This window comes from Sinohyriopsis cumingii, chromosome 7 (genome assembly GCF_028554795.1).
Source record: "Sinohyriopsis cumingii isolate HCF-2022 chromosome 7, ASM2855479v2, whole genome shotgun sequence".
Taxonomy (NCBI): domain Eukaryota; kingdom Metazoa; phylum Mollusca; class Bivalvia; order Unionida; family Unionidae; genus Sinohyriopsis; species Sinohyriopsis cumingii.
The window spans coordinates 96,970,702-96,989,944 of NC_142967.1; positions in this window are offsets into that span (position 1 = coordinate 96,970,702).

The following is a 19,243-nucleotide window of genomic DNA, read 5'->3' on the forward strand; positions in this document are numbered from 1 at the left end:
ATAAGTGTTAGGGTGCACTGAATACAAAGCAAGTCACTGACAAACAGTAGCAAAAGATTAGGCCGTAATATAGAGCCTTGAGGAACACCACTTAGAAAATGAGTCGAATTAGAACTATATTTATCCGTACAAACGACCTGTAATCTGTTTGCGAGATATGATATGAACCAAGAATCTGACTCTGAAGTAAACTGGAAGGCTGATAGGTTTTCTTGTTTTATTAAGTACCAAATGGTCAACCCAATCGAAAGTTTTTCTTAAAATTAATAAAGATTGCGCCCATAAGTTAGCAGGATTCAATAGCTACTAGACACTGGTCTATAGGTTTCGTCAAGGCAGTTTGACATGAATATTATTGTTAGAAACTGATTGTGATTTATGTACAAATTTGGATGCTGCAGTGTTTAGTTAATAATTTTTTTAAAGTACAGATGGAAGATATATGGCTCAATAGTTAAATGGATAATTCCTTAAATTTGCCTTATGAATTGCGAATCCTTTTATGTAATTTCAACGAGTCTGGAAATTTATAAAAAGTGTTACTGCAATTAATTCTTTTAATGAACCAGAAATTTACATAAGCGACATTTTTCAGAATTTGGTGGGTGAATTCTGTCTAGACCCGCTGATTTGTTAGTATCTATGTTAGTGATAATACTAATGGTATCAGTTAAATAATTAGGGTGATATTGAAAAAGAAATTACTGTGTACCCGTTCACGCATGTGGGCAATACATTTGTATGTGTTAGGCTCTCTAAAATTAGACCTTTTACGTGTTGGGAAATATTAGTAAAAGAGACGATCGTTTGGTTTGCAATATCGTGATTGACTTTATAACTAATGCCATTAACTATAATTTCAAATGGATATGGAAGTACTGGTTTGTAGAAGTTATAATGGGAATGCTAACCAATAGCAAATTTGCTCATAATAACACAAAAATAGGAAAAGCGGTGTCGGTATTATAACAATATACTTGTCGAACCTTGGGCAAAGTCTTCGTTACGGTATATTAGGGAATATATTTAGCCACACAAATATACCAAGAAACATACACATGCAAGTAGTGACCTGCGTCATAAAATACCGATGAAAAAAGTAACATTTCGAGAAATGGATATCAATGTATAACGATGAAGAAGTCAATTGAGTTGTCATGGAAGCTATCAGCACAATAGCGCTAAACTGGTAGTTGTGACCTAATTGTCTACATCATTGTCTTGAGTTATTACCCGTTTCTAGCTTTTCGTTACTGGATGTAATTGCCGCTTGAAAAACAAAATTAAGAAGGTGTTTGCATTAGAAATGAAGGTGTTGGTAGGCCGAAGAAAAATCATCCTTTAGACTGAAACGTTGGGAAATTTTATTATTCTCAGTGTGCCTTTCTTTATTATCCAGCTTGTTAATAGATAACTTTATAGACATTAGTAGATATTTCTTTGTGTTTTGTTTTTGGGTGCAAATATAGATATCTCTACAATATTTAATGTTATATACAGAAAAATGTTTTTAATTCTAACGTAAAAATATTTTGTCAGTATCTAGCTTGCTACCTAAACATTAAAATGTTGCTACTTTTTTTAGTAATAATATAATTAAAATCCTTAAGAATACATTTGTTTGATTAGAACCAAATGTCCTGCTTTCCATTCAGTTTGCTTCCAAACTTATACACTGCTGCTCAAGAAAACTCTGGCTTTGCACCTGAAATTTTTTCCACATAGTATGATTATCTTAATGAGTTAGCAGAATCCGATATATCTGAGATAAATATGGAAAGCAAACAGATGAAACGTATGCATGCCTGAAAAATATATCCTTTGTTTGATAGACAGAGTATTCATATTGAAACATTTGTTATTCAAATATAAAATATATGGTTTAGCTATAATTGCACGTACATTTAGACGATCTCTTCTTTGTAGATAATGATTGTTAGGTAGATTTTAAGGGATGTGCCTCTATGCCATGTTCTCCACAAAGGACATGTATTACGAATCCTATTTCTGTCCACGAGACACTAAATCAGGCCTACAGTTGTTCTTCCTGTCCTGCTGGTTATGCTTTTGATTATTATGCAAAGTGTATAGGTACGTATTATAAAATACTAGATAATTTCTGCTTCCCTGGCCAGACCTACGTTTTGTTGCATTCATTCTATTAGCTGCAGAAATATCTAATAAGTAGCATGGAAAAATTGTAATAAGGTATGACAGCACATCCATTGTCAAAGAAAAGATGTCTTTGTAGAACCGCTTAATAAGATTTCAACGTATATATTTCGGTACATATTTTTCACATAAACACCATTATCACGCTTTGGAACCTTCATAACAGAAGATAATGTTTTTCGGTAAATTTCAAAACTTGCCATTGGCTACGATATTAGTGTACTTACAAGGATATGTAGAGACAAACAAATGCTGAGTGTATCCCAAACATTTTACTACAAAAGCATGTAAATAAGCATTTATGTTATCTGCACTAAGTGATTTACCATGTATATACATTATGTCTAAAGCAACAGTTTAGATTTAGGACTATATCATGTATACCCTTCGGAAGCATCAATGATGTTCACAGTTAATAAATTAGCATTAATATATGTAATATATACGTCCGTTTATCGTACATTTATAGGATGAAGGCATTATATGCTATAGTTGGTGTACTTTATGACATCTATTGGATGTCACTGTATTACTGAAATTATAATTTCTATGTTGGATTTTATATATTGCATTCATATTATTTCTATTGTAGATCTAAATGAATGTAATGCAAGCTCACATGGTTGCTACCAAACCTGTGTTAATACAGACGGGAGTTACTATTGTGAATGCAGTAAATATTTTAGATTGCATGCCGACAACAAGTACTGTGAAGGTATTTGCTTATGCCTTGACTTACTTAAGTATGATACATGTTAGTCTCTTTTATCGGACTACCTTTTATTTATTACTTTTATATGATTAAATGATGAAATCTCACAGTCTAAAATTGAATGTCTTTCATCACATTCATCTGACTCGATGGTATGACTATGATTATAGGAACCTAAATTCAATTTTATAAAAATGACAAACTGAACAATGTGTATCCTCCAGCCCAATTAACCACTAATATAATCAGGATAGATATAAACGACTTTTACTATATTATTTGTTCAACGATTTGTTTAATTAATAAGACAAACTATTTTTAAACTTAATGAAAGCAAATGTAGAGCGCTTTGCATGCGAGCAACACTGATGTTGATACTAATGAAATCTGCTTGAGTGATTTCTTCTGATAAAGGTATTTTAAATACAACAAAGTCCGCTTATCATCATATTATATACAGAGATAGATATAAAATATAAGTAATTAAGATTGGTATAACTCTGTATTCTACTTGATCTGACCAGCAACCATGAAAAAGCCAGGATTATCATTTTATATATATTTAAAGAAAACGACTTATGTGTTTGTCAGTATGGATATCGACTGACAGCAGATGAGTCTTGTGAAGGTACGTTTCCATGGGATATTTTCGGACGCAAAACTGAATTGCTGCATTGCTGTGTATCTAGATGCGTCAGTGCCAAACACATTCACTAAATTGTGAAAATGCAAATTAAAGTTCTATAATCGATAACACATGTATAGACGAAACGTAATCTTCTATTGTTTATGGAACCTGAGGTCCTAAAAATCATTGCCCAGGTAACAAAACAGTTAATTCAACTATCAAAAGGTGATGCCAGGTATTTATTCTTCCATCCAGATTCTTTTAGATCTTTGCTCAGTAAGCAGTAAGATAGATTTCGTTTACAATTAATTAAAAAACAAGTTTATTAAATTCTAATGATTGTCATATATCTATTAATTGCTGCATATTGACACTGTATCTTTCTCTTCTAGCTATTAGCGAAGAAAAGTATGATTGACGTTACAATGCATGCTATCTATATAATGAATTGGTTTCCTCTTAAATGTACAAAATATTACCAAAGTATTTCGCAAAGTCTCTACGCCTAGAACAAGTGGGTATCTGAGTAGATAGAAAAACCAATAGGACGCGATAACTTGAGTCAGCTGGAGAGCAGATTTCGACCTTTGTATTTATAGCATAATCCATAAAAGACTTTTCCTGACTTGTGCAAATCTACCTTTTCACCTACTGCAATTAACGTTTGAATTCCGTTGCAGTTTGACATGAGCATCTACTTTGATCGAGTTTTGAGTTACTTTTAGCTACTTTCCAAGCAAAATCAACATATTTAGACAATTGACTCATGGCATCATCGTGTGAAGCTCACAAAATCAACATATTTAGACAATTGACTCATGGCATCATCGTGTGAAGCTCACTAATACAACATATTTAGACAATTGACTCATGGCATCATCGTGTGAAGCTCACTAATACAACATATTTAGACAATTGACTCATGGCATCATCGTGTGAAGCTCACTAATACAACATATTTAGACAATTGACTCATGGCATCATCGTGTGAAGCTCACGAATACAACATATTCTCATATCCGGAATAAAATCTGCAGTATAGAATCGTTTGTTTTCACTAAGGCAAGACTGTACTTGTTAGCATATAGAAACATATTATTTCAAATCAGCGGTTGAATAGGTAGGATTGGAATATTTAATAACTCATTGCTTGTTAAATACCTGTATAAACAGAATAGTGTATGTTGTGGTAAGTTTAAGAAAATAAAGTGTGATCAAGTGTAATTTCGGTCATATATAAAATAATTTAAGATTTTTAGGTTTTGAATGAGAACGTACACAAATATATCCGCCCCCTCCACCAACAAACACAATGGTAATTATACTTTTGTTGTAATTTGCTCAGATTCATAAAATGGGTAGAGGGACAGACACGGTTCGTTTTAATTTTAACATCGTTAGACAGTTTTGATCAATTACAATTGCGCTTAATGGCCAATACCAATAGAAACCGTTCTGTGTCACCAAAGCTGGCAGTTCAAAGTGGGGTTCATAATATTTCAAAATTGTCATATTTATCATTATAGCATGCATCTTTCCTTACTATCGCGAGAATTGTTCCCGTGTATGTGAATGTGGAATGGGAGCCAAAAGGTGTGATCCAATAAAAGGATGTATTTGTGAACGAGGAAGAATTAGTTGTGACCAGGATATCAATTAATGCTTCGAGAATCCGAACATAAGTAATAATACACTAAAAGAGTGTATGAATAACATCGGATCTTATGTCTGCAATTGTGTTACAGGTTACAAATCTACAAATAATACATGTACAGGTGAGTCAGACAGAAAAAAAAATAGAAGACAATAAACAAATTTTTAAGAATAATATTTATTTACGAACTTTAGATAGCTATTAAGGTCATTTAAGACTTTATTTTTTAAAGTTAAATTTGCATATTTGTTTTTGTTCTGAGATTTTTAAGCAGTTTTTCAACCATGTGTAATATCAAGGCACTGGTAATATGCATGTAAGCACATTTTAAATATTTCAATATCAATCTGTCATGTTATAAAATCAATATAGTTTTAATAGACATGATAACTATTCAAAGTACAAAGTTATTTTACATTGGGTTCACGTGGATTATTCAGTTTTGTGTAATATTTTTTATTTTATCTAATTCAACCATACATATAGAGAATCCCCTTTCTTACAGACATTTAGCGAAGAGTTTAGCTTGTAAAACATGCCAACCTGAAACTGATTATTAATTAATTGAAACCGATAAAATCCGTGTACTAACATTTCCTGTTTACGAGGAAAGTTGTAAAGGTGTTTTATACAAACAGTATTGGAAACAAATCTCATATCTTAGAGTTATGTTAAGTTATTAGCAATCCTATGCTACATTAAGGAATATGAACTTGTGGATGAAGATGGAAACATAGGAAGAGATTAATGTGAAATGGTTAGCTATATTTGACCAGAATTGTGACTTATCCACTTGCTGTAATTATTTTTCAATTCAGTCAATATGTATACCAAATAATTTTAAATATTAAATAATCCTAAAAGTTCACAAAATTAGAAAGCCGAATTATTTCTAGTGGTATTTCGAATTAAATCCAATCTTGAATGTGATGAAGTACTAATAGCATGGATCAGTGTTGGTGTGCTAACAGTTTTGATTTATCACAATGCTTTATCCAAAATATATATACCATAATTCACAACAATCACAAATTCTGATTAAGTCCGAATGTAGTATTCAGCATTTTGTAATTCCATTAATTAATTTAAATACATATGTCTTCTCAAATAAAAACTGAACACAACTTAAAGACTGGTTCAGATTCGGATGTTAAGATAGGAATAAAGCATTTTTCTGTACCAGTCCGTTATATAAACACGTAAAATACTATTATTGGACCAGGATGAGGGTCTTCTTGATGGAAAATGCATTCAAACAGTAAACAAAAATCATTTGTGAAATTGGAAAGGTCAGAACTAATCCTTATCTAAAACCCAAGCCTAGACGAATTATCTAAATATGTAATCTGCAATCTTTAGACAAAAATTAGATATGGAATATGTTGTTTCTGTAAATATATTAGCAAGGTAGACCCAAACTCCTACCCTCAGTTATGTACAAAGGTCAATCCCACAACACAAATTCAATATACAAACATATCATAATGGACAAAAGCCAACGATGCATAAAAAATTATATATATATATATATATATATATATATATATATATATATATATATATATATATATATATATATATATATTAATTGTAATTTGCGGAAAATGACATTTCCATAATGCAGACATAGTATCAATGTACATATGTCTGTCTCTTTCACACAATTTAGTTAGCTAGATATTACTGTATCAACCTCTTAATTTTTATCTTCCTGCAGTAGAGCAAATTTTTAAATTGCATGCGCTATTCATAACTAATAAATGCTGTTGGTTGTCTTGAGAAAGAAAAAAAAACACAGTAAAGATATTTTTTGAACTATGATGAAATGTATTTATTTAGAATATAAATGAATGTGAAGACCCAACACTGAATATCTATGTGCAAATTTGCATCAATACTTTGAGTGGATTTACATGCAGTTGTTGATCTGGATACAGGACAGATCATGTTAACATTACATAATGTATAGGTATGTTTTTATATTACATTAACTAAAGATGACGTATAACTAATTTTATATCATAATAAACAAGTAGCTACTATATATCGTTTAAACCCTTTTGAACCTTTTTGACCTAGTACTGGCACCAGTTATAGTATTTAAATAAATTAAGAGACCCATTTCTCGCATTAAATGAAAAGCAAGGTAGTTTTATAGTTCTAGGTCAAATTGCACTGATATTCCTACTTATTGCAAATTTATTTAGTAGTGTATACAAATGTTTACCATTTAAAAAATTATATTTTTGAATTCATTTAATTTCGTGGATTTGGATACAAGCTCAGTTTTGTTTATATCAATATCACTTTCTCTGTGTCTTTAAACTTGTAGTAATGAAATCCTAGACTTCCAAAAAAATTATTACCCACAAAAATATTGCTCGCATTAAATGTAAAAGTCACCGACGCATAACATTTGTCTAAAAATATATTTAATCCTTGTTTCTTTTGTATAAAATGCATAATTGTCAAGATTATCTTGCATGTTTGTTTACATTTACCTAATAGAATATACACTGTATGTAGAAGTTAAAAGGAAACCCCGAAACTTTGACTTCTAAATGTAAAATGTATCATCTGGTTATATTTTGTCCTTTCCTATCAGGAAATAACAAACATATACGATATTTAAATGGGTTATGACATTTTTTAAAATGGTATGGCAACAAATCATTGTTAAGCAATAGCGCAAATGCAAACGTGGTATCAAAAAGTATGTGCATGAATGTTTCATTTATTTCACGTTTTTAGAAAATCTATAACTGACACTACTCTAGCTCGTACAATATGGAACAGAAAGAAGTGAAACCAACAATATAAGAAAACTAGAAAAGCAAAATATTTCCATTTAATACAGAATCAAAATATATTTAAATGACACTCACAATATTGTGAAATAGAAAACAAACTGTTATGAATATCTTATGAAAAGTTAAAAAAATATAGACTGTTCCGAATGAATTCCAAAAGTCTTGAATGACCAGATCTAACCCAATAATGCAATCCAGAATGTCTTTCAACGAGTTCACAAAAATCAAAAGTAATGTATTAATCCTGTAACAAAATGTCCGCTATCGCTTAACCGGCTTGAAGCAGCTGTTCCGTTTTTTATTGCCGTTTTCATGATATTTGTGCTTGTTGCCTGTTTTCATCTACGTTATTGTGTTCATCATGTATTGGCTGTTAAATTCGTATGTGTTTCTTCATCTCCTTGTTTTAGAAGTGAGAGCAATTAGACTTTTTCTCAGCTGTCTTGCTCCACTGTTTTGAACAAACCACCATCACGTGATACTCGCTAGTCAACCCATTTATGCTACGATGGACCCTCATTAATTGCTTTAAATGATCACTCTTTGGCTCTCCACACTACATTGTGCTCTAGACTAAACGAACTGGGACTACATTCATCATTACCTAAATGTAAACAGAAGCGAAAAAAGAAACGTTGTTTCAAAGCTGGCAGGTGTAGAACAGGAAGAAGAATTCCAGTTATCTCCCTTATTTCGGCTCAACAATTTAAAAAAAAATCGACCGTTAATTCAGGTAACATAATTCAAATCCCTATTAATTCGTCAACCTTTGTGTCAACTATCCAGGAGATACCTCTGCGTATTGCATTATTCAATGCCCAGTGAGTAGGACCACCGAAAAGCGTACAGAAATAGTTAATTTTATCAACGACCAGAATATTGACCTATTTTTCCTGACAGAAACATGGCTAAAAACATCAGACGATGAGCTCAAGTGTGCGGATCTAACACTCACTGGTTACTCCATCAAGTCGTTCCCCCGTAATTCTCGCGGAGGTGGAATTGCTGTCATCACAAAGAACACCATGATAAAACGTCTTAACCACACCACAACATTCAATTTCGACCACACATCGTTTGAACTAGTCCAAACCACACTCACACTGGAGCAAAGGTCAGTCCATTTTTTTCCTGCCTATATCGCCCAACTCCTAGTAGAAAAAAACAAGCTGGCTGACTCTCTCTTTTTTTGAGCAGTTTCCGAATATCCTGGACTATGGAAATTCGATAGGTGGCAACCTGGTTATTCTTGGAGATTTCAACTTTCACTTTGACTGTCCCGGAAACCCAAATACATCAAAACTCATAGATTCCATTAATGTTTTCAACCTGAAACAGTCAGTTAACCAACCCACCCATAAACACGGTCACATTTTAGACTGGATTCTTCATAGACCTGATGATAACATTATACGGTCCTCCCTGGTATCCCATGACCATGCATCAGATCACCTCTGCATTATATGCCATCTTGACGTATCAGTCCCTAACCCTCCACCTTTATCTGCTACTAAGAGAAACAAAACTAATCCACGACATCCAAGCTAACTTAACAACTTGCTTACCTCCTCCCGCAGAACAACTCGATAACTGCCTGCGTTCATTGCTTGACAAACATGCACCAGCTACCAAGTGCAGGGTATCAATTCAGAAGTGTTCTCCATGGTATTGCAGTGTTAGGGACCAGCTTCGCGCTGCTAAAAGAGACCGCCGTAAAGCTGAGAGGCTTTGGCTTTCCACCAGACTCACTATTCATAAGCAAATCTATGAAGCCTCTAAGAAGAATATCACAAATATAGTCCATGAAGCGAAACCAGCCAACTACACTACCAAGATCATGGAAAGTTCCAGCTGCAAAGGGCTCTTCGAGATTACTAACAAGCTAATGCCAAGGAACAAATCTACACCACTTCCACCTACCTTCTCTCCAGTCGACCTTCCGGACATGTTTGCAGATTTCTTCCGTGACAAAGTACAAACCATTAGAGATAAGCTTGACACCACAATTTCAATTGACTCGTCGTCACCATACAGTTGGGATACAGCATTTAAGCGGCAACCATTAGCAGCATTTGAACCTGTCTCTATGGATTTCGTACGTACAATCGTGATGAAGAGTGCACCAAAGTCATGTGAATTTGATCCAATTCCAACATCACTGCTGCTTGAGTGCTTAAATCCAGTATTGCCTTCACTAACTGATGTTATTAATACCCTCTCATCCGGGTAATTCCCATCATTTTTCAAAACTACCATTGTAAAGCCTCTGCTGAAGAAACCAACACTTGATCATAACGATTTAAAGAACTAACGCCCAGTTTCTAATCTCCCATTCATATCAAAAATCTTAGAAAAGGTTGTTCTGTCCCAGCTTGTATATCATATATATTGTATATCATATATATTTAGCAATGTACAATCTGCATATCGCCCTTGCCACAGTACTGAAACTACTCTTCTGAAAGTAGTTAATGACATTCTCTCTGCTTTGGATAGCGGAAATATTACAGTCCTCACCCTCCTTGATTTGTCTGCAGCATTTGACACAATAGATCATGAAATATTACTTTACCATCTCCAGCATGTATTTGGCATTCATGATACAGCCTTACTGTGATTCAAGTCCTACTTGGTCGACAGGACACAAATTGTATCTGCAAATGGAATACACTCCAGCCCAGTTGATCTATTTTGTGGTGTTCCACAGGGGTCTGTTCTTGGACCTGTTCTCTTCATTCTGTACACTCAGTCGCTCTCAAGTGTCATAGATCATCATGCATTGTCTCATCAATTGTACGCTGATGACACCCAAATATACAAATCTAGCCACCCAACTCAAGTTGATCCTACCATCCAAGGTGTAGAGAGGTGCATTTTTGATGTGAAATCATGGATGACATGTAACAAGCTGCAGATGAATGATGGTAAAACTGAGGCCATTCTGATTACAACACAAAGACTTTCTCATTCACATCCTTTACCTCAAACAATAAATATCAGCACACCAACATTAAATTCACACAATCAGTACGAAACCTAGGTGTTACTCTGGACAGTACTCTCATATTGCACCAACATGTCATGAACATATGCAAGGCTGCATATCTTGAGCTGAGACGCATCAGCTCAATTCGCAAGTATCTTTCAGTTGATCCACTAAAACACTTGTGTGTTCATTAGTACTTTCAAGAATGGACTATTGTAACTCAATTCTGTCTGGTTCATCTCAATATCTGCTCCAGAAACTTCACAAAGTTCAAAACACAGCTGCTTGGATCATACTTAGAGTACCACAATCAGAACACACCTCCCCGCTGCTCTGTACCCTACACTGGCTATCCATTCGATCCAGAATCAAACACAAAATTTGTTCTCTGTGCTACGTTTCACTGTGGGACTCTAGTCCAACATACCTATCCGATGTCACCCATGTGTACACACCAGCAAGATACTTACGCTCCTCTTCTGACAATCGTATACTCATTATTCCCACTATGAAAACAAAGTCATATGGACAGCGTTCTTTTGCATACCAGGGCCCAGCAACGTGGAATGAATTGCCACTGAACTTAGACACAAAGACACAGTCATCACATTCAAGAGTGATCTTAAAACTCACTTATTTTGACTGCAAGAACAAACTTAAAGACCTAATAATGTTTCCTACCTTAAATATTCTCAACATGTTTTTTTAATGTTTTCTAATTTCATGGTGTCTGTTTTGTAATCATATCATTATATCTTTTTTATCTTATAGGTGCTGTCTAATGTTGTAAAACGCTTAGAGCTTCTAAAGATTAGGCGGTATACAAAGTCCTCAGTATTATTATTATAATCCAAAGTCAATGAACACTCTAGTAATTTCAATGAACATTTTTAATGCACAGTTCCTCTTGAATCATAGCTGATTTCAATAATACAACGGTAAACTCTAATCAAATTGATTCCCACGAACTGACAAAAAAGGAACGAATTATACTGTTAATAAATCCTTTGCTACACACATTTTCACTTGGCCTCCATAGTAATGAAATGTGAATATTTCCAACCGAGACACATCGTCTAAACAAGTCCAGCATAACAAAAATTGCTACGTAAACAATACGTTTATAAATTTCAAACATGGACAATAATTATCTATGTTAACATTCTGTTTTCAGCTTATATTCATCGACAAAAGTTAAACATAGAATAAAAACCATATATATATATTAGTTTGAAATGTTTGAATTACTGCTTTGACTATTTATTTCATTACAGTTTACAATAACTCGATTCCTTATATGCTTTGGGATTCGAATGATTCAGAGAATTATTAGAATTTCATTGTATTCTTTTACATTTGTTGCTGTAGAAGGCAGGCATGCAACTGTATGAATTCATTTATGTCTATGCTAGGCTGATTTATCTGAAAGATTAGGCAGCTGTTACATGGTAAACAAAACCAATCGAGTGAAACTTTAATGCGATATAGTGAAGCTATAATAATTAGAATTTACACGTAAAATTTATTAAGGTACCATATCATTCTTAAACCACGCTGCTTCATCCTGAGACATATATAGCATTTCCGACCTCTTTATGTATTAAGTCACACCTACCTCTGCTTAAAATGAAGTGCATATTTTTAAGTTGAGTACAATCAAATGCTTAATATTCTATGTTCTAGAAATTTACTTTTGCAGTGGAGGACCCTTGTTAAAAGTACAAGGATCTAATATGTGATCAAATCTTGTTTGTGAACCTAACAACAGAATCAAACACATGTGCATGTAATATAGGATTTAGACTTAGTCTTGACAATACAATCAGTCCTTCTTCTGATTTCTCTACAATTAGCATGTGAATATGATATATACTGTAACTTATGACACTGAATATTAAAAAAATCCACTGGGATTGGAGAAATTAAACCCAATGGCCTTAAAATTTGCTGTACCTGTAATATCTCAATCCGTGACATATTGCAAAATAGGATAAAGTTAAGATACCTGAATTGTGCAAGCTCAAGCTTTTATTTCATCCAAAGATTTACTGATAGAAGAAAAAAAATTCGTTCTACAAATGTTTAGAGTGTAAACGTTTGGAGAAAAAAATGACATGACAAACGGAACAGTTCGCGTAATTGTGGTGACTACTGATCACAATTTTGGAGAGGTATCTTCAAACAAGAACATATTCCATTAGGATATAAATCAAAACTACAATGACGGAGAGAGATAGAGCGAGAGAGAATGTATTTCCTACTTTAAAAATATCACGACACATACGTTTGTTTTTATGGTATATTTTCCTTATGAAAGTTTCAAAGACACGCATTCCACTTGCATAAGATTAGAAAATAATTCTTTATTTCAGACTACATAGTCCATACACCTAAATTAAATACAGATATAAAGTAAAATCATTGAAAACATAAAAGAACATATAGAACATAACATAATCACATCCACAGAAAAAAATACACCATTAAAAAAATATCACAAGAGTGAACTGAAGACGCATGTGATTAAAAAGTACATCCAAACAAGTCGTGATATATTTTCCAGTATGACTAACATAATTTCCATGAGTCGCCCATGGCGTGATCGTTTGTGTGTTAGTTTTATTGTTTGTGAAGTGACTATAATGGTCAGGTACAGAAAAACGCGTCTGATCATCTCGCGGTGCGAATAACAACTGAAACCAAATTGAAGCTAAGGCGGTGGAAAATATCGGTTAGCCAATGAAGTCACTTACAATGTGTAACACACATTGTTTGGTTGTAAATTCAGGGCAAGTAGTGAAGCGCCCAGCCGCAGAATATTTAAAAAAAAACACGTCCGATCTTGTCACTGTATGAAAAGCTACTGAAGTCAATTCGAAGCGAACGCGGTAAGAAAATAAGTATAGCCAATGAAATCGTTTATGATGAGTGATGCATTGTTTTTTTTTCTAAGGTAGTGTGGCAAAATAATGCCAACGCAAGAGCGTTGTTACCATTGCAGTGCAGACAGATTGGAGTGTAAACTTACAATCCCTTTGTTGCGTGTTGTACCATTTCTTCTTGTCACATCAAATATTAAATGGCCACAGTACTGGTTCGCGTTTTGAAACTGACAAACTTTTTTAATCTTACTCAAACATTTTGACAAGCACACTCACATCAATAGAGACAGAAGTGTTACAGTACCGGGTGTCAGTTTTTGTTATTTCCCCCACCCCACCCCTTAAAACTAGTGAATTTTGGGTTTGTATGAAGTAAATAAACTAAAGTACAGTGAACCTCAAGGATGATAACCCAAGCTGTCTCTCCATTGATGCATGTATTTACATCAGAAGAAATATGATGTCTAAAACACAAAGATATAAGGCAAGTATGATTAGAACGAACACAAAGACAGCAAACTGTAGTAACAAAGGTGTTTTCCTCCTACACGTCCGCGTAACTTAAAGTTTCAATCTCCTTGCAAGACAAACTTGGTACCTTTTGTAGAGCTTGAAATAAAAAAACTGAACAAACTTAAGCACTTTGCTATAGGTATTTTCTTTCGAAGCAACAGACTAAACAACATAAATACCGTTACAATACCGTTACAACAATAAACAATCTTACATCTTCTGTATAAAAAAGGAAATACATATAATAAAAAAGAATTAAAGATTAACGATGACTAACCAACAAAACCGAATTTAACAAAGACAATGACATGTGTAGAAATGCCTATCACTTTGAGAAGGTATTTGGATGTAATCTGCCATGCACCAACAACTTGAAAAAATGTATAAACAGAGAGAAACCTTAATCCAAAATTTCATTTTGTTCTAAATTGTTTGTGTCTTTAGAGACCATACCTAACCACTAATAAAGGGTGGAACAGGGAAGATACACATAAAAGCTTTGATATTTCTGAAAAAATGAGGTGATATTCCTACAGTTCTTGACCAGCTATATATGCTGGGACGGGTCTGTGGGATATCCACAAATAAAGAAGTACAGATTTCTGGTCACGCTGCAACTGTGTGCGTGTTTTGGAAAATGGTCAAAATTGGATACACAATTTGCTCCTGACACTTATAAAGTGAAGAGTCTGTGCAACTGTCAGAAGCCAAAGTCATATAACTTTTGAACGGTTTGTAAAGATTTCCACTTTAGAAAATGTGAAGTATCACAAATTATTATCACAAGCAGAAATAGAACATAGGGGCTTGACAGTTGTTGTTTAGACACCTCCGCTCAACTTCACAACTTACTTGCTCTGTCTCATACTTTGATCTTAAGGAAAGATCACCTTTGTTCAGCAACAGTGGTAACAGCAGAAGGAGACGCCGCCGCTGCTGTAGAAAAAGGGTAATTCTTTTTAAAATGAGTTTAGTATTTTATTTTAAATATCAGATGAAGAAAAACGTGTGTTAAAACAGGTTGGTAGAATCGTAGTCAGCGACAAAGTAGAAGTGACTGAGAGAAGGAGACATCGTTGTCGAGTAGCGTGGTTTTCTGGAGGACGTACGTGTCCCAGCGACACAGTGCCGTCTCAGTGCCGTCTCTAGCTCTCTTGAAGACACCAACTGTCTGTTTGTTTTTTCTTGCAACTTTTTTTCTTTCGTAGTAGGGTTTGAATCGAAGGGTCGTCAAGATGCGTGAGGTGTTTAAGACGCACCGCTGTCGTTGGGTTCCTATATGCTTGGCTTTCACTTGCCCATGTGAAATATACCAAGTTATTGTGACAACATGAGGTAGAGAGGGTATATATGGAGAGAATGAACTTGATTAAATAATTTCTGAATCAGTAATCGAGATGAAACGATCGCACGATTTCAGTGAGAGAGAAGAAGAACGTAAGAGGCAGCGAAGTGACGTATCGCCTCACACACAAAAAGAAGTGTTCGCTCAAATAAAAAACATGAGCGAACCTGAATCAACACCTTCCATGTCTGCGACCAGACAGAGAGACCCTACTCCAAACCGAAGTCCACCAGTATCACCCACAAAGTATTACCACATTCGAGAGACGGAAAAGCGCTACTCTAGAAAATTTAGAACTACGGCTTACACGTACACTGTGAAGTTTAAGGATTTCAAGCCCGACGTACCACTGGAGAAAGCAGAAGAGTTCATCACCGAGGTGTGGGATTCTTTGTTACCCACACTAAAATGACAATGTGAGGCCAAAGAAAACGATCGCTTGAGACTTTCCATTCATCACGACAACTTGAAGTCACCCGTTTGGATCCAGTTTAGCAGCCTAGCAGAATTGACACCTTCCAAAGTCATCGACAAGATTCAACACGCGCAACAATCCAATGACAAGTTTCACATCACCGATGGAAAAGCCACACTGTTTATGACCCACGTGTCTCTTCCTCAAGGGACAGGACGCAAAAAGGTGTTATTGGTGGACGACCTTCGCAGCAGCAAAAAGAGCCTCGTCCAAATTAACAACCCTCAAGACCAGATGTGTTTAGCCCGTGCCATCGTGGTGGGACGAACGTATGCCAACAAGAACGTCACGGTAGAATGGAAAAGAGCCTGGAAAACTATTCAAAAATCGGATCGAGCCAAACAACGAAGTGAAGCAGATCTCCTGTTACAACAAGCCGGCCTGTCCAAAGACACCCCCTGTGGCATTCCTGAAATGCAAATATTGCAAGATGTCCTAGCTCCACGCTACACCTTCAAAGTAAACCCTCAAGAAGTGCGCGGGCCTCTTGTTTCGAGGCAAAGATTTCCAAGACGGAAAATACATTCACGTCTATCATCACGATGAACATTTCGATGCCATTGCCAGCATCACTGGATTCCTGGGATACAGATATTACTGTGAGAAATGTGACTATGGCTACAACAATCGAGAGCAAAACAAGCATTGTGGTTCGAAATGCTCAGGATGTTTGGCCTCTCAACCCTGCCTGGACAAAGGACAAGAACGAGTGCATTGCCCTGATTGTAAGCACACTTTTGTCAGCCCAACCTGTTACCAACAACATCTGAAGATGCAAGGTTCACATCAGAAAAGTGCTTGTCAACTCCTGAGATTGTGCCCTACGTGTGAACAAGGCATACGTACCAATTGTGCCAAGTTTCACGTATGTCCAGGAAAGAAAAAATGTCACATTTGTCATCAAATCATGGACTTGGAACACCAATGCCACATTCAAAAATACCAACCACAACAAGAGGACGAAGATGATCAGAAGAAAGGCAATTTCACCTTTTTCGATTTCTAATGCATGCAAGAGACTGGCATTCACATTCCTAATTTCTGTGTGCCTCATCGAGCGTGCGAGAAGTGCATTCAAGAGCCTATCTTTAGTCATTGCCCTCACTGCAGCAAGATTCCTGGAGGACGTGAAAAAATCTTTCGGGGACCGAACACGTTGGCCGATTTTTCCCGATGGATCTTAGACCCCATCGACGAGACGTGGAGCCAAGAGGACATCGAACGTTATGGAGATTGTCATCGTCATGCCAGGGTGATGGCCCACAATTTCTCCGGATACGATGGACAGTTTCTTCTCAGATACTATACGGAACAAGGCACCGAACGTCCTAAAGTCACTTTGAACGAAGCCAAAATTATTTCCATGCAAGTGGGACAAGTACAGTTTAAAGATCCGATGAGCTATTTGGCCATGCCTTTGAGTCGAATGCCTAAAACGTTTGGAATGACAGAAATGGCTAAAGGTTATTTTCCTCACTTTTTCAATACCGAAGCCAATCAACATGCTGTTCTACCCCATTTGCACAAGGCTCACGATTATGACCCCGACAACATGCGTACCGAACAACGAGAAGCTTTCTACGCTTGGGACCAGGCTCACGCTTCGGACCCCTTCGACTTTCAGGAAGAAATTTTAAAGTATTGTCGTTTCGACGTGGACATTTTACGGCGTTGCTGTGGCAAATTTTGAAAACTGTTCATGGAACACGGAAGGGTCGATCCTTTGAAAGAAGCCTGCACCATTGCCAAAGCGTGTTCCTTAGTGTACTGCCAATGTTTCATGCCTGAAAACACCCTGGTGTCATCAGCCCTCAAACGACCAACTTTATCAAACATCAATACTCGATCAACGCCCTACGCTGGTTACACTACTTGTGCGACAAGGAAGACAAATAGATCCAATAAGTCCGCAACGGAGGAGGCGAAAAGGCCATCGGAACATATTCGGGGATTGGCTGGGACTTAGAAAACCCCAAGGTCGTGTACGAGTTTAACGGTTGCTTATTTCACGGGTGTCCCCTCTGTTACCCTCAACGTCACACTAAAAATCAGTTTTTACAACGGACCATGGAAGACTTGTACGAGACCACTTGTCAGGGGCGTTTGAAGTTAGAACAGCAAGGATACCAAGTGGTGGAAATGTGGGAACATGAGTACGATCACCGTTTGAAAACCGATCCGGAGTTTAAACGCATCGTGGAAAGTTACAAGCTGATGGTCCCACTGAACCCGAGGGATAGTTTGTACGGAAGAAGGACAAATGCCACCTGTTTGCTGTACCAAGCCGACGAAAAGAAAGGAGAAGAAATCAGATACTTGGACGTGTGTTTGCTGTATCCTTCCGTGTGTAAATATTGTCGCTTTCTTGCAGGGCTCACGCAATTGCTGACGGAACACATCGACCTGGACAACATTCGACAATACGAAGGCTTGATCAAGTGCAAAGTCTTGCCTCCCACCGACTTGTACCATCCCGTGTTACCTCACCATTGCCAAGGATGTTTCCGTTGCGTCGTACTTGTGCCGAAATGTGCAACCAAGACCAGTCTTGTCAGCACACCCAGGAAGAACGCACCTTGACGGGAACATCGGTCAGCGTGGAATTGTTTCAAGCTCTGGACATGGGATATCAACTGTTAGAAGTGTACGAAATTTACCACTTTCCCAAGACACAAAAATACCACAAGGGCGACGAGACTCAGAAAGGCATTTTTGCAGACTACGTGGATGCCTTTTTGAAACTGAAACAAGAAGCCAGTGGCTATCCTTCCTGGTGTCACACTCCCGAAGATGAAAAGACATTCAAAGAGAAATACTGGGAACAAGAAGACATCACTTTAGACCACATCGAGAATAACGAGGGCAGGCGATCGTTTGCCAAAGTGATGTTAAATTGTTTGTGGGGTAAAATGGCACAACGACCGTGTTTACCCAAGACACAGTATTTGACAGAACCTTCACGCTACTTCCAGATGATTCACGACAAAACCAAATACATGAAACACGTGGACGTCGTTCGCGAGGATTTGATCTTAGTCAATTACGAAGAAGATCTGGACTTTGTAC